Genomic DNA, 10,067 nt, shown 5'->3' on the forward strand with positions numbered 1-10,067 from the left:
TGAGTAGGATGAGGCAGCTCGCTTGAGGAGACACGTGGCACTGAATAAGAGGCTGGCATCGGAATACTCAAGACGTTTAAGTTAATGTTCGTTAATTTTGAAAGACAAAATGATGTTTTAAGACAAGACGTGTTTTGTTACGAAATGTTTTATGAATGCTTTTATATTCCGCGAATGTTTTAATTAACTCTGATATGTAGAACTGCGTTTATGAGTAAATCCAACGCTAAAGTAGGGCCACCGGGTTCGGGGCCTTACATTTGAAAAGTTGAAATAATAAGATTAATGGTTTATTGGAAGAATATAAAAAATCATAAGCGTGGTTTTCAATCGACGGCTTATCATGATTACATATATTTTCAATTTTTTAATCTAATAAAAGATAAATACGTTGTTTAAATAATATACTTTAAATAAATTAAAAATTGAGAACAAAACAAACGGTAAATATGAATTAGTTTATTATAACTACATTGGTAGTAAATACCATACCATATTTATAAAAAATTCCTCAAAAATTTCTCTTCATTTGCTTAATAAGTTATTTAGTATGATCCAAACATAAAGGAAATGAACATTCAAATAAAGTCATATAAATATATTGTGTGGTATTATATAAGAACATCATTTTCCTTATCCACGTCTTAGACATCTATTATAAATTAAACATAGATCATAACATTCTATAAAGTAAATAACTATTTAAATAAAGAAACATATTCAGTCGATAGAAACATATGTGTTATCTTTTGCTTCATAATCACTCAAAATATCGAATTGGAATTATCATCTAACACCCATCAAACTTCTGGTTTAATGATTTAGCGCGTGTAAAGTATGTATAACTCTCGGGACTTAACAGACGTTTCTCGGAAGCATTCACGCTATCCCAGTACGTTAAAGAACCTAACTCTTCCTTCCATTTTGCCTTACACTCCTATCTATAGGGACTAGAGTGTAACATCTTATGTTATAACAAAAAAAACCTAACCCTAGCCCTTAAGCTGTTTGCGATCGGCAGGAAGAACAAGCCCCAAGACCCACGATTTTCTATTTTGCAGCCAATTCTAAGCCTTAGAACTCCTATTCAAGGTATGTACTACGATTCCCCAAGTCTTTTACACGTTAATTGATCCTTATATTGTGCGCGTATTGATCGAAAAACGTCGTGTTGTAGGCTAACCGGGTGGCTGCCCAATTGAGCTTTTCCGGGGCTGTTTCGAGTGAGGTTTTTGCATCAAATTCCCCCTAGGTATAACATGTACATCATATTATAATTTCATGGCCAATGGAGGTGTTTAGGTCGGTCAATCGATTTTAGTTCGAAAACTAGGGTTTATCGGGTATAGAATTGCAAATTGTTGAGTTTGATGCGTTAATTGATCGGGTGACCGAACGAATTAGTTGGTACAGCCCTAGGGGGGTTTAAGGTGTGTGGAAAAATTATTTTTTTGATGTTGGGGCTGTTGTGGTTAGTGCTTCGTCAATTGAGTCGGCGGTGAGCGAATTTTCGTTTAAACGTTAAAGTAAGAGTTGTATAAAGGAACCGTTAACCCTATCAACTCGGGTGACATAATCTTGATGAATGAAAAGATTTAAAATGGAATTTGGTCCATTCGATGCTGATTCGTTAAAAAATGGTTTTAAGGTTTATTACACGCGCATTCGACCCGATTTGATTGTCCTTGGGCCTTGGGCCAAGTTGTTGGGCCTTGGGTCAAGTGGTTGGGCCTTGGGCCAAGTGTTGGGCCTTGGACCAAGATTTGGGCCTTGGGCTAAGAGTTGGGCCTTGGGCCATGTGCCAAGAGTTGGGCCTTGGGCTAAGTTGTTGGGCCTTGGGCCATGGTTTGGGCCTTGGGCCAAGTTTTTGGGCCTCGGGCCAAGTGTTGGGCCTTGGGCCAAGTTGTTGGGCCTTGGGCCAGAGTGTTGGGCTTGAACGGCCCATTAGGCAAGAGTGTTCTTACGGTCCAGTCTAGTAATGTGTTGTGTATAATTTACAGCCCTTGCTTGTGATCGTGTACTTAGGATTCTCCTATATCGTTGCAGGTGTTCGATTGATTTCAGGTGAGTTCATGATGCCCCTTTTAAACTCTTTTAACTTTTGGGCTAGCATGCACACCTAAGTGTTTTCCTACTGGATTAAATGTTTTAAACGATTTATATAGGCTTGCTAGCATATGGTAGGCCTTGGGATGTTAAATATATATATATATATATATATATATATATGTGTGTGTGTGTGTGTGTGTGTGTGTATGTGTGTGTGTGTGTGTGTGTATACATTATTGCTTGGCCTATATCTGGCGATGTTGTAGTCGTTTCGACTACTGATGTTGTGTATGCCTACTTTGTGTTTGCATGCACTGATGTTACGCGTTTGGGTTGTACGTTTGCTCGACCCTGATGTTATACGTGGATGTAATATATATACTGTGATATATATAAAGATGTAATTGAATTGATGTTTACATATACATTTTGTATATGTATGTATGAGGATGTTTAGTTCTCGGTAATGAGGATGTGATGGATGTACCATTTACTTTTTAAAACTTTTGGTTTGACTATCTTAACTATTACTAATGATGTTATTTACTTAAAACTTGAACTCACTCAACTCAAGCTGACTTTGTGTGCATGTTAGTGTGAGTTTCAGGTTAGGAAGAGGATGCCTTATCGCTTGGACGTGCACGAAGCTACTTGGACGGTGAAGGGCATACGGGAACTGAAGTTTTACTATTAAACATTTATTATTAAAAGTTTATATTTAAAGATAACTATGTTGATTTTGGGCAAAATTCCTGGGTTTTGGGAACTTATTTTATTATTTATGTTTTCTGCCGAATTATACTCTGAGAGGTTTGTTTTAATGGAAGAAACCGTTTTCAAGTTTAATTATTTTCTTAAGTGTTTTGTATGATTACCAACTGTGGGGTATCTGGGGTTCGGGGCCTTACAATTTGGTATCAGAGCCTTGGTTCGAGGGATCCGAGCATCCCCAAATGCTTGGACTCGAACAGTAAGAAAAGAGACCAGTATGGCCACCGCAAGTAGTTGCACGCCAAGAGGTAACTTTAGATTATTAGTCATTCCTTTAAGTTTAAAAGTTTCCAGCATGTGATTAACTGTTTAAGTGTGAGACAGAAGGCTAATGTGGATAGGGGCAGGGGGTGATTAGGACGGGCAGGTAAAGTAAACGACTAATTACACTTTATCAACGTCATTAGCAGTTTACCCTTACCTTACATGTTCTAAATGCCACTTGTACCTGACCATATTAAAATTCTGTCTTTGTAGGGATAAGTCATGGTTAATACGCGAGCAGCTAAGAGAGGTGGTTCTAGTGGTCGTGGTCGTGGTCGTAAGCCACCTGCCGAAGCCAAGAGATTCCTATTTCCCAGCAGGACACCCCGATTCAGGGCTATGGAGGAGGGGGATAACCCCGCCATAGATCCTGCTATGCGCGCGGCTATCGCGGATGAGGTTTATCAGGTGCTCCATAGCGCCATTCCTGAGATCGTTGCTGAGGCCGTCAGGGCTATGGAGGAGTCACTGGTTGGTAAGGGTTCGGATAGGAGAAGGAAGGGTACGGAGGTACAGGTCGAAGAGGAAGAGGAAGTGTATGTGCCGAGTGGGGATGAAGATGAGGTGCGGACAGTTAGTGTATCGACCCGGGGTTGCTCGTATGGTGACTTTAAGAAGTGTGACCACCCTTCTTTCGATGGTACTAAAGATGCATTGGCAACACATCAGTGGGTGAGAGAGATAGAGTCTGTTCTGAGGGTTAGTAAGTGCAAGGGGGATGGTATGGTGACTTATGCTACTGCCTCATTTCGTTCCGAGGCACTATGTTGGTGGGATAACTTGGCGCAAGCTATGGGTGATCGTTCGATTAGGAGGATGACATGGGATGAGTTGAAGAAATTGGTTCTCGATCAGTCTTGTCCTCCACATGAATAGGATAAGATAGAGCAGGAATTCTTGACCTTGGAGGCTGGTACTATGTTGCATCAGGAGTATACCACCAAGTTTAACAAGATGGCTCGTTTATGTCCGGACTTGGTTACTCCCGAAACCAAGAGGATTAAGAAGTATGTGAAGGGGCTTTCGTGGATATTCGTAGGGGTGTGTTGACTACCGATATGAACTCTTTTCACTCGGTGGTCACTCTAGCAGGTACGCTGTATGATCAGAGGGAGAAGTTACCGCCGCCCAAGAATAGGAAGACTTGGAACTCAAATTCGTACGGTAAGAGGCCCGGGGGAAGCAAATTTAATCCGTCTGAGAAAAGGGTAAAGACTAAGACTTCTGAGTTCAAAAGGGGTGCGGAGTTCGGTAATTGCAAGAAGTGCGGGAAGCCGCACAAAGGGGAATGTAGGATTGGGTCTGGCATGTGTTTTCGTTGTGATAAGGTAGGACACCCTCATTTCGATTGTCTGACATTGACCTGTTTCCGCTGTAAGGGTTCGGGTCACTTGGCATCAAACTGTCCTACCAGTAGGGCGCGGGGGGGGGGGGGGGGGGGTGGTCCGGGCAGGGGATTTCCTCGAGGGGGAAGTTGGATGAGAAGCCGAAGGCCAGGGCGAGGGCTTTCAACATCTCTAAGACGGAAGCGAAGGAGGATGCGGATGTCGTTTCAGGTACTTTTTCCTTATTTATCTTTCATTCCACCGTTATAATTTCATGTTCCTTTGAAATTGTATGTGTTGACCGTGTAGCTGAGCAGTAGTATAATATCGTCCCAGGTACTTTCCTACTGGATGAGTTACAGGCGTCAGTAGGAGTTTTGTGTCTACCGCTTTTTGTTCCTTGTTGAATAAATCACTCGAGCGCGTAATCGATGGGTTTGAGGTTGAGGTCGTCGTAGGAAAATCCGTGTCCGTGTCTAGGGGTATTAAGGGTTGTTCCATAGAGTTATCTGGTTATAGATTCCCGGTGCGATTGTATTTGATGCCGCTTGGTTGTTTCGATGTGGTGCTCGGGATGGATTGGCTCGCGAATGTTGATGCTTAGATCATCTGTGGTCAGAAACTCGTTCGTCTAAGGGCCCCGGATGGGACTCGAATTACGGTCTTCGGTGATCGGAATGTTGCGACGCCACATATTATATCCATGCTTAAGGCGGGGAAGTTAATGTAGCGGGGATGCGGGGCGTATCTAGCGTATGATATGAATGTGAATACCGAGGTGGCTACTGTCGGTGATGTTCCTATTGTTCGGGATTTCCCGGATATATTCTCTACAGGATAGACCTCAACAGAAAACTGAAGAGTAACGGCAGCAAGTGATTGAGTTCAGTAGTTCCTCATATAAAATTATTGACTCTAGAGATATAGTAATATGGAGAAGACAAAATTGTTTCAAGCACCGACAGAACCGGAAGCGCCCCTTCTTTCAAAGAGAGAGGACGGATTATTCACATTTCATTTGATGGTCAGAGGCGAATTGAAAGCTAAGCAGTGGTAATTCTAAAGATTCCCCGGGGGAAAAATAGAGATGTCTCCAACGTTACCCATAATATGTGGAAGTATCAACGTAATTTCATAGAGTCATTCGGTCTGAATGCTACATGAAGAACATAAGCCAGATGATGGAACGGGAAGACCTAGGATGTAGAAGATCATAAAATGAGTGATTCGTAATAGATTACTCTAAAATTGAATTCTCTTTATTTTCAATAACCAACCTTCCTTAGGTCTTCCTTATAGAACCATCAAACGAACTCTAACCACCCGCCCCAACTACAAAAACCCAACAAACAATACAAGCGAAGTGGAAAAAGAGAGGAATTAGGTTCTAAATTTTAATGATCTAAATTTCTTTGGAAGACAAATAAGTATGAGAAAGATGAGTCGCGGGAGAAAAGATGGAATATTCTATCAACTTCACTATTTTAGTTATTTTTTAGTTTAGGGTTTGTTCTTTCTTCGACAGAATCCTGAAAAAAAGAAGGGAAACCCCTTCGGAATTCAATTATGCTCTCTGTCCCTTCTTTCACAGAAAATCGAGAGGCGAATTGATGTACTTATTGGATCCGTCGGGACTGACGGGGCTCGAACCCGCAACGTCCGCCTTGACAGGGCGGTGCTCTTGCCTATTGAACTATAATCCAAGGGAAATAAGAAGAGATCTAGCAGAAATTTTGGATTCTTTTTTATTCTCTTGTATCAGGTATTTTTTCGTATCAGGTATTTTTTAAGAACAAGAGGGTTCTACCATCTGATAGTAGATTGACAAATTGTTGGGCCGAGCTGGATTTGAACCAGCGTAGACATATTGTCAACGAATTTACAGTCCGTCCCCATTAACCACTCGGGCATCGACCCAACGCCTAATTCATTTTAGACGTTCCATAATCAACTTCCTTTCGTCTCCCAGGCAGATTTGACAAATACATATCACTTTATATAAAATACAAAGTCCAACTGAGTAGACTATTAGAAGGACTTGACAAAGATGGATCACTTGATAGAAAATCCCACTCCTATAGTCTTGAGTATTGGTATACCCCTAGAGGGACTTGAACCCTCGTTTTCTCTGTGAAAGAGAGAGGTCGTAACCACTGGACCATAGGGGCCTTTGGCCACCTTACCTTAATATAACTCAGACCTTTTGGAGATGTGAATCAAACCGAAAAACTAAAGCTCTGCCAGCTTCTTGTAGACTTACTTCTCTTTAGGCTCCGAGTTCTTTATTTATTATTATTTTAAAAATGATTCTTCACCACTAGTGGCAACGAAGTTCTTGGTAATTAGCAAGGGGGGAAGGAAGATCTCCACTCATTTCATTCATTCAGTGCCTGCGGTGAGGCGCGACCCACAACAAATAAAGGGGGAAAGCTTGCTTGGCTAGCTGTAGCCCTATTTTTAGGCTTGGTAAGCGTAAGCTATTGTTGTAGGCTCGAGAAGGGTAGGCTCGCAGCTTCGCTCGGCAGAAGAGCCTGACTTTCTATAATTATTCAAGCGCTAGCGCCCAACCGGGCTTTGAAGGGATAGGGAAAGGGAAGGCGCCCCTCTCCCAGCCCGGATCCAGCCAGGTTCTATTGATCATGTCCCCTTCCCAACAGTTGGAACTTGTCTTGGGGCGTCTTTGGCTTTACGAGAGAAAGCTCGCCGTAGAAAAAAGTCTTTCTCTTCCAGTCCCGGGTCATAGGTGCGTCAACAGAAGAGGAAATCGCAATGCATCTTGCTCAGCAGGTGTAGCTTGGAGTGAGACTGTAGCGGGGGTAAGGTAAGGAGGCCGGCAGAGAGGAAGGCAAACCGGCCTATTAAGCGCAGCTAAGCTAATATGCGCCGGAGAAAGCCAGGTGCCGTAGGTAAGCTCTATTCGGCCCGGTGCATTGATTCCCCATAACGAATAGCCTAGCTCTATCTCTCAATTACCTATCATGTGCTCGAGAAGGCCCCTCAGTTCCTCGGCAGCACCTCGAGGTGCATTTAGTTGTCTTACATGATACTCAGGATATTACCCACTCCATGGCATGACACCTTTCGCTCATCCATTCCGCCCGCCCGCCCAGACACAACAGGTCTTCCATCTTGCAAATAAGGCATATCTTGTCTAGGTAAAATTTTTGAAATGATACCCTTATTTCCATGTCTTCCAGCTACTTTATCGCCTACTTTTATTTCACGTTTCTGTAAAATATATACACGAATACTTTCTGTTTTCTCTGTCTCATCTGTCTTAGAGCTCTGGACCCATCTCACATCAATAACCCGACCCCTGCCGCCTATAGGTAGTTTTAGACAAGTTTCTTTTGAAGTATATACCCGCATGCCAAGTATGGTTCGTAACAATCTATCTTCCGGGGCATATGATGATTCTTTCACCATTTGGGGCGTTAATTTACCTACTAAAATATCACCTGTTTCGACCCAAGATCCCAGCATTACAATTCCATTTTTGTCTAAATTTCGGAGTAAATGGACTTCTAAATGCGGTATTTCATTAGTGACCCTTTCGGGGCCTTGGTTAATCTGAATTTCATATTTACGTATATGAAAAGAAGTATAAATATCTTCATATACTAAGCGCTCGCTAATGAGTACTGCATCTTCAAAATTGTAACCTTCCCATGGCATATAAGCTACTAATACGTTTTTCCCCAAAGCGAGTTCACCACCAACTGTAGCAGCACCATACGCTAAAATTTGTCCCTTTTTAATGCATTTACCCCGCCGAACCTGGGGTTTTTGATGCATACAAGTATTTTTGTTGGAACGTTGATACATAACTAATGGAATCCTTAGAGTATCCCCATTACCTGATAAAAGGATCTTGTCAGTATCGGTATAAAAAATCTTTCCTTCGTGTTCGGCTATAGCAAGAGCCCCTGAATCTAGAGCCGCTTGGCCTTCCAATCCAGTTCCAACAATGCACTTCTCGGACTGAGAAAGAGGGACTGCTTGGCGTTGCATATTAGAACTCATTAAAGCCCGATTCGCGTCATTATGCTCGATAAAAGGAATGAGGGAAGCTCCAATAGAAAAATATTTGAAGGTAAAAATACTTCGAAGATGAACCTGTTCCCATGCAATAGTCAGGAATTCTTGACGATATCGAGCTGGAACAACCTGTTCTTCCTGAATACCCTGATTCAAGGCTAAAGAATTTCCTGCCGCTACCATATAGTAGATTTTTTCTGAGGTTGAATTCTATTACGAATGGCCTCATTCACTCCAATTCCTGTATCGCCGATCTACTCATTCGAGGGGGCAAGGATAGCTCATTCAAGGTGGATCGGAGAACCGACCAAACTCTTGGTTATGTAAAGATCATGTTCGCCCGTCAGGTCACACTTTTTATTGTCATAGCCGCATTCCAGTGAATACTGATGGAGTCGGGAATTGAAAGATCTCTATTCTCGCAAGAGGTAATCTCCTCCAGTCAAACCGACTCCGAGCTACTTCCTGGCAGCGGGCGAGAAGACCTCAGTTGGAGACGGGGCGGCTTTCTCTATTTCACGAAGATGTCATTTTCAAGATAGGATTTTTGGTTGTAAATCAATGTGAGTAGCCCTACTTTCCCCACTTTCAGCTATCCTTTTTTTTATTTTCTGCCTTCCACTTTCGAGAGCTAGACCAGACTTCCTTATCTGGCTTCCAGTCTACTAAGGACAGCTGGCTCAGACACTGGCTTTGAGTTCGGACTTCCTTCTTTCTATGACCAGATCAGGAGCTGCATGATCCGATGAGCTATCAGCTGAGAGACTGGCTTCTCGGTTGTTCTGTTGTGGGTAAACGGGAAACCCGACTCTACGAACCCGAGGAAAGGCTGCACAGCAGTAGTAGGGGCGTTAAGACCGGAGCTTTTTGTAGTGCTAGCAGGAATGCAAGTGAATGAATCCCATCCACTAGCGAGTAAAGTGCTTACGCCCCTTTAGAAATAGGGGCGCGCTAGCGCTTGACTAATAGAAGCTCTTGCTTGCTTCCTACTTCGCGAGCCTTCACTGCCCCGTTCTGTAACTTACCTTCTTTCGTCCGTCCACGAGGCTGTAAAAAGAGAGAAAGGGGAGGCTATCTAGCGGGAGTCGTTTCGGTTGTATGCCACGAGGTCCCTATGGACAAGGGGACAAGTGAATCATCGCTTTTGGGCGCAGGCAGCCCTCTACCATCTATCCCATTGCATTCCATTGTCTCGTATTGTATTGTACCGTATCAGACCAGATACATCTATTGAGTGAGAGAAAGGTAATCTATTTCATTCTATTTTCTTCATTTTGATATTGATAGGGATCCCCATTCATTCCTAGATTCCCGGATTGATTGTCCCTACCTAACTACATGGTAGTGGTCTAGGGAGCGCAATTGCTAGAGCACGGGAGAATGAAGAGTAATGATTTCAGCAAGAGCAGCCGGACGGACTACTATTGTGAGTCTAGTGACTACTAGAGTAGAGTTAAGTCAAAAGGTATGGTATAGCAGCCTTTCCGAGCGAGCCTCTGGGATCTCCTGTAAACCCCCATGATGTGGTAAAGGGAGGATATTAGGGGAAGCAGTGAGTGGAGGTTGAATCTATTTTCAATATCCTTCTTCTCCCTAAGAATTGAACGAACCAAGTTCACC

General features: G+C 42.8%; 2 non-coding genes across 2 annotated transcripts; both read right to left on the bottom strand.

Annotated features, from left to right (window-relative positions):
• Positions 1-6,242: 6,242 nt before the first annotated feature.
• TRNAY-GUA (transfer RNA tyrosine (anticodon GUA)) lies at positions 6,243-6,326 on the bottom strand. Its single transcript has one exon. It is a non-coding gene; the product is annotated as a tRNA-Tyr (tRNA).
• A 179-nt stretch (positions 6,327-6,505) lies between these two features.
• On the bottom strand, positions 6,506-6,577 carry TRNAE-UUC (transfer RNA glutamic acid (anticodon UUC)). The gene has a single exon. It is a non-coding gene; the product is annotated as a tRNA-Glu (tRNA).
• Positions 6,578-10,067: the final 3,490 nt, after the last annotated feature.

This window comes from Bidens hawaiensis, unplaced genomic scaffold (genome assembly GCF_021521415.1).
Source record: "Bidens hawaiensis isolate Kalapana, Puna unplaced genomic scaffold, B.hawaiensis_p1.1 tig00024028_1, whole genome shotgun sequence".
Classification (NCBI taxonomy): Eukaryota; Viridiplantae; Streptophyta; class Magnoliopsida; order Asterales; family Asteraceae; genus Bidens; species Bidens hawaiensis.